Raw genomic sequence first — 6098 nt, 5'->3', positions numbered from 1 at the left:
TGAATAAATGCTGTTTGCACTCTGAGGACGGCAGAAGTGTGGATGTGATGCTGAGAAGGCATGTGTATGATTGACACTAGAGGGCGCTATAAAAGTGCTATGAATCAAACATCCCATATCGGGACGTTCTATGCACTGTTAGAATTAGACGCTTTCGTATAAAAAATCACAACGCGGTGAGTGTTGTACTGTGAATTTTTGGAATAGTAGAAAGTGCAAACGTTTCTCTGGCGGGATCGGGTAAATCATTCACAATATTGGGTGGGCAGTGGGCTGGCGGGCAACTTGAAATCCAGTAGGTAGCTTAATGGGGGGGGGGGGGCACAAATGCACAAATGCCCTTCACCAATGGGTGGGTACTTAAGAACAACAGAACACACTCCTCACAATTGTTTTAAAAACGTAACCTAGCTTATGTCTTGTAAGAAAAGTTCTGGGGTAAACAAATTGACAATATATGTATGCAAGCCTGTGTTTTAGAGATAGTGTGTACAATATTAGTAGATAAGAGACAACGAATATATGACCATCATACGTTTGTATGTTTTTCTTGGCATGCTCTCTCAATACCAGTACTGTGTACTACCAAATACTAAAATATTGTTATTTTCTAATGTGAGACATTATTCAGTCTGGCACCAGTATCTTTAGCAAAATTACATCGAAAAATGATGTAGAATTACGAATAGCATGTTTACTCGAAAGGCCGTAGGATTAACTTATTTGTAATTGTAAATGATAGCCACAGCAGTTTTGATCAAATTTCACACTCGTCAGGGAATGTTAGCGAGCCCGTAGCTTATTATTAAACAAAACAATCTGAATGATTTGTCGTTGCGGGCGCTCCTTAAACAAGCGTATTTGTATGCCGACGACTTTCGACAGTTTCTTGTTTATTTCTCGTTTTTTTAAATTGTTATATTATGATGGAATTCAATCTTGCACTTCGCCACTAAAATTGCGCCTTTAAATTTCGACAGATGGGAATCGTCACGTTACAGTCATTATCATTATAGGCCAACATGTACATATCATAATGATACATAGTGAGTCATGTCTCATGCAATTCCTATCTTTGTTATTGTTTTGGCTATCGAGATGCTCCAATAAGGGAATATCACACATTTCGTTTTAGTTTCAATTGATGGCTGCCTTCTTATCTTCGTTTATTTCGATTTCAATGAAACAATGGAGACACAAACAAGTCCACTTTCTTTGATCATCACAATATCACGATGACAGATTTGTTGTAGAATTCGAATGATACAAAAGTAAGCCGTAATTCAACGTTTTTATATTAAAACTATCCATGTGCATTCACACCTTAGCCGCAAGGATAGTAAATTTTATGTTAGTACTGCATTCATTCATTCATTCATTCATTCATTCATTCATTCATTCATTCATTCATTCATTCATTCATTCATTCATTCATTCATTCATTTGGCAAGCTTGGCCACTTGTTCGTTTTCTTTGTGACGATATTTGTTTTTCTAGTTCTGTAACTGATGAGCAGAAATTGCTCAAAGTAAATAAAGAATTGAATTTATTATATTAAAACCCTGACGCACCAGTCCATATTTTCTTTCTCCTTGTTCTTTCCTATAAACTATTTCTCCGATGATGACAAAGTTATCATAAAATTAACCTAACGTTAACTTTTCTCTTTTCTCTACCATAATCACAAAACGCTGTATTCAACACCTGGCCCAAACGTAAAATATATTCTGGCTACTTTTTCTTGTATTTTTTATTCATCAATTCTTACGTGCAGAAGCTCTCAACGAGAGGAGGGAAGGTGAATAGTATGTCGACGTTAATCGTGAAACGAACATGAAAACTGAAAGTAGTGAACCCACGGATGGAGAGAATTTTCTGACTTTGTCTACTATTGATTTAGACACAGACAACTAACAATCTAGTTAGTTGTATGGGTCTAGTTAGTTGTCTGTGATTTAGAGGATCAACATAATGTCTTTCAAGCTATATGTGCGCGTGTATGTGAACGCGTTCAGGGGGTGGGGGGTTTCGCAATAAATTGTGTGCATTCCCAATGTCATTTGTACCCAGACCTTATAACTCATGACAATACTGCACTGTCTACACACGTCTCTAGTTCTGATATCTCTTTTGTACTTAAGGTCATTTGTAGCAAGGTTCATTCTGAAACTATTCTGATTCAATACCGATGTAGATTAACAATGTGATACTAGTATATATATTGGCGTAGAACTCAACAAGAGGACATCACATGACCAGTCTGGACATGTTTTAAAAATAAACAAGATTATTCGTCAGTTTTCACAATATGAAGTATTTATTCTTACTGTAGAACTGAAAGATCGACTTATATCAGTTACTATAAAGTAAACGTTCAATATGGTCTAAAACTAAACATTTTGTGATATTTCTCACAAACTTTTGGAAAATCACATGGTTTATGAAACTGACATGTTCAATTTTATCACAAGTATATGTGCAGATTTCAACTAGTAACTTATTCATTGATTTGAATTAAAGGATACTATCCAGTCTGGCCGACCTATGCCACATATTCATATACATGCACTCTAATCACAGGAAGAAAGAATAACACTTTTATGACTAGCTAGGACACAGACTAAACAATTCTAAGTGGTCTACTTAGGAATATCGCAATGGGAGAATGAGAGAGTATGTATGTATGTATGTATGTATGTATGTATGTATGTATGTATGTATGTATGTATGTATGTATGTATGTATGTATGTATGTATGTATGTATGTATGTATGTATGTATGTATGTATGTATGTATGTATGTATGTATGTATGTATGTATGTATGTATGTATGTATGTATGTATGTATGTATGTATGTAACTCGGTGAGTATCAATCTGTATGTATGTATGTATGTATGTATGTATGTATGTATGTATGTATGTATGTATGTATGTATGTATGTATGTATGTATGTATGTATGTATGTATGTATGTATGTATGTATGTATGTATGTATGTATGTATGTATGTATGTATGTCTGTCTGTCTGTCTGTCTGTCTGTATGCATGCATGCATGCATGCATGCATGCATGCATGCATGCATGCATGTATGTATGTATGTATGTATGTATGTATGTATGTATGTATGTATGTATGTATGTATGTATGTATGTATGTATGTATGTACGTACGTACGTATGTATGCATGTATGTATATATGCACCTCTGTATATGTTGGCCCCACCTTGTTCATGATTTACTATTTTTAGATACAGTACCTACTAAAACTATTAAAATTTTATTTAAGTACATATGGGGGTATTCTCATCACTTTCTTTCCCTACTATATTCTGGATGGGGTGGGATGGGGATTCTGTAGTAATAATATATCACCCCTGAAAGAATGTTGTGGTTTTAGCGGATATATTGTAACCTATCCAGAAGGGTGTAGAATGCCTGATATGGACATGGACGGTGAGTATATCGGATGACATCACAATACACCGAACCAATATTCTGTGCATACACCCACACCACTAATGTCTGTCTCCTGACTGAATCCGTGACTAAGTTATGTTAGTTTTTATTCTTGTAAAGAGACGAGCGAAGCAGAGTGACCAATTCAGTCAGCAGCTGACAGGATAACACAGTATAGAGGTAAGCTTTAAACGAAAAAGTCGATTGTAAATATAATAATCTATATTTGTGACAAACAAACAATACCGCACAATCACAACATCTTCATTTTTTCATGGATTCCTCCTACTTATAGGCTCGTTGATAAACACGCTACTTGGATCAGTAGCAGTTATGTTGTCTCCATGAAATATAGGCTATTATGTTTAACAATAACATCACATTTTGTACGAGTAATATTATAAATCATTTGATAAATATACTATAGCAGGAAGTTGCCCATTCGCAGTACGTATTTGGTTTTTACCACGGGGTCCTATTCCTTGGTTTGACTACTACTGTACGGGTTGTCTACCAAAATACAGTCATGCCAAAATAATGAAGTACACGCCACCCCCACCATCTATCCAGACAAAGTCTGGGTGCACACCTTACGACACACGTGCGTGGTATTATTGACCTTTGGCCTACCAGACTGCGCAGTCGCAGTTTCATTTAGGCTAAGATGGCTGCGGTTGCGGACCGTTGACTGACTACTAGCTACTGTTAGTAGGGACTTCATATAACATTTCCTACGATTCCAGAATTGTTTGGTACACACTTAACAAAACAGTAACCGAGCTTCATTGGGAACAAGTGAACTACAATAACGGCCGACCTTTTGTCAAATTTTGTGAGGCTAAGTCAGGAAAGTGCACGAAGATTTGTGAAAGTGGTTGAGGTATGTATGATATGTGCTAACGTACCTGTATTGTACCTGCACTGTGTATATACAGTGTGTGCAAGTTTTAACGTTCGCCGGTATATTTATGACGGTTTAACAGACAAATCGATATAAAATGCGTGTAAGTGAAAATAGCCGTTCTAAAGTGGTCTTTGTGAAGAGTGGAAAAGTGTTTGTATATATTGTATGAATGTGTTTACGGTAATTTTTTGAAAAGGGAATCCGTGTATTTGGGTGTGTTCGCGTTACGTCTCACATACTTTATTTTGAAAAGGTGGAAGTTGTCGGTCTTTCAATTACCGGCGAGTTAACTTTCAGTGCTTCCTTGAGTCATACAACGCTACATATTAAAACGTACCAAAACCCTAACCCCGGAAGTATAGTTTACTATACAACACTTCCGTCTTTGGTCTGCGCCGTAAAATAGTTACTGGTTGGTTTCGAAATGACAGAGGGTCTATGGTTCAACGTAAAATAATCCATGTTATGGCAAAGTGCAGTCGTTAAATTTTGATGGGCAATATTACACCGTCAAATTGGCTACTGTTTTTTTTTCTTCACATCTGCCGTGTTTATCCTGTTAATACCAAAATCTCCATTCAATATTTTTAAAAATAAAACTTTATAAAAGGAATTACCGTTTTTATACTGCCAGTCTCCCTGTCAAGGATATACTGTTATATAATAACTCTGCACATTTTATTACAATGTATATTATATGAAATAAATTGTATTTTAAAATGTTAAGAATGGGTATTAATTAATATGTAACCACTGCTCATTCAAAAAGTAAAATAAGTAAAAAAAAGTATTAAAAATGAAATGTACAGAAATAATTTCTTTCCAGTTTGTCTCAACGTACCTTTACAAACAGTGATGGTAATACAATGACAAATACCATACAATTGTTACTAAGTTTATCAAATATTTTAACTTCTAGTTTACAATGAAACTTTGCAGGTAGCTAAAGCTTCTTGTTTGTTGAGCATAGAAAGAAATACAGGATTTAAAATATGTCTAGTAACTAACTGAAGTCACCCTGAATTTATTCATATGTCAAATTATAATACACTGACAGTATATGTTATGTTGAAGAATATGAACTGAATTGATTTACACAGAGTAAGTTCAAGTTGTACTTTATTGCCCAGATAATATTATTTTCTGAATTTTCTAGAATATTGTGACAGCCATCCCCTGCATTTGTTTGTCAACAGCCACCTCTCCCCCTATTTGATTTTAAAATGTAGGAAGAAGTTAGAGGTTTGTAGCTTTGACAGGAACATATTACCACCAAAAGTGTACAGTACAGTACAGTACAGTACAGTACAGTACAGTACAGTGCAGTACAGTGCAGTACAGTGCAGTACAGTGCAGTACAGTACAGTACAGTGCAGTGCAGTACAGTGCAGTGCAGTACAGTACAGTACAGTACAGTACAGTGCAGTGCAGTACAGTACAGTGCAGTGCAGTACAGTACAGTACAGTGCAGTGCAGTACAGTGCAGTGCAGTACAGTACAGTACAGTGCAGTACTGTGCAGTACAGTACAGTACAGTACAGTACAGTGCAGTACAGTGCAGTGCAGTTATAATACAGTACAGTACAGTACAGTACAGTGTAGTACAGTACAGTACAGTACAGTACAGTACAGTACAGTACAGTACAGTACAGTACAGTACAGTACAGTACCAATTTTTCTTTTTCAAGAGTTGTATAGAATTACATTCAAATGTAGCCTTGAAGGCTTTCATT

At 35.8% G+C, this 6098-nt stretch overlaps 1 protein-coding gene across 1 annotated transcript in view; it reads left to right on the top strand.

Moving 5' to 3' along the window:
• Positions 1-4174: 4174 nt before the first annotated feature.
• Positions 4175-6098, top strand: part of LOC144447017 (unconventional myosin-Ia-like) — a 55892-nt gene continuing 53968 nt past the window's right edge. Inside the window, exon 1 of the mRNA XM_078136876.1 lies at positions 4175-4341. The gene's annotated coding sequence lies outside the window, so the exon portion shown is untranslated. The remainder of the gene's footprint in view (positions 4342-6098) is intronic.

This window comes from Glandiceps talaboti, chromosome 16 (assembly GCF_964340395.1).
Source record: "Glandiceps talaboti chromosome 16, keGlaTala1.1, whole genome shotgun sequence".
NCBI classification, from domain to species: Eukaryota; Metazoa; Hemichordata; class Enteropneusta; family Spengelidae; genus Glandiceps; species Glandiceps talaboti.
The sequence above is the reverse complement of the archived record's forward strand: the minus strand, read 5'-3'. Positions and strand labels throughout refer to the sequence as shown.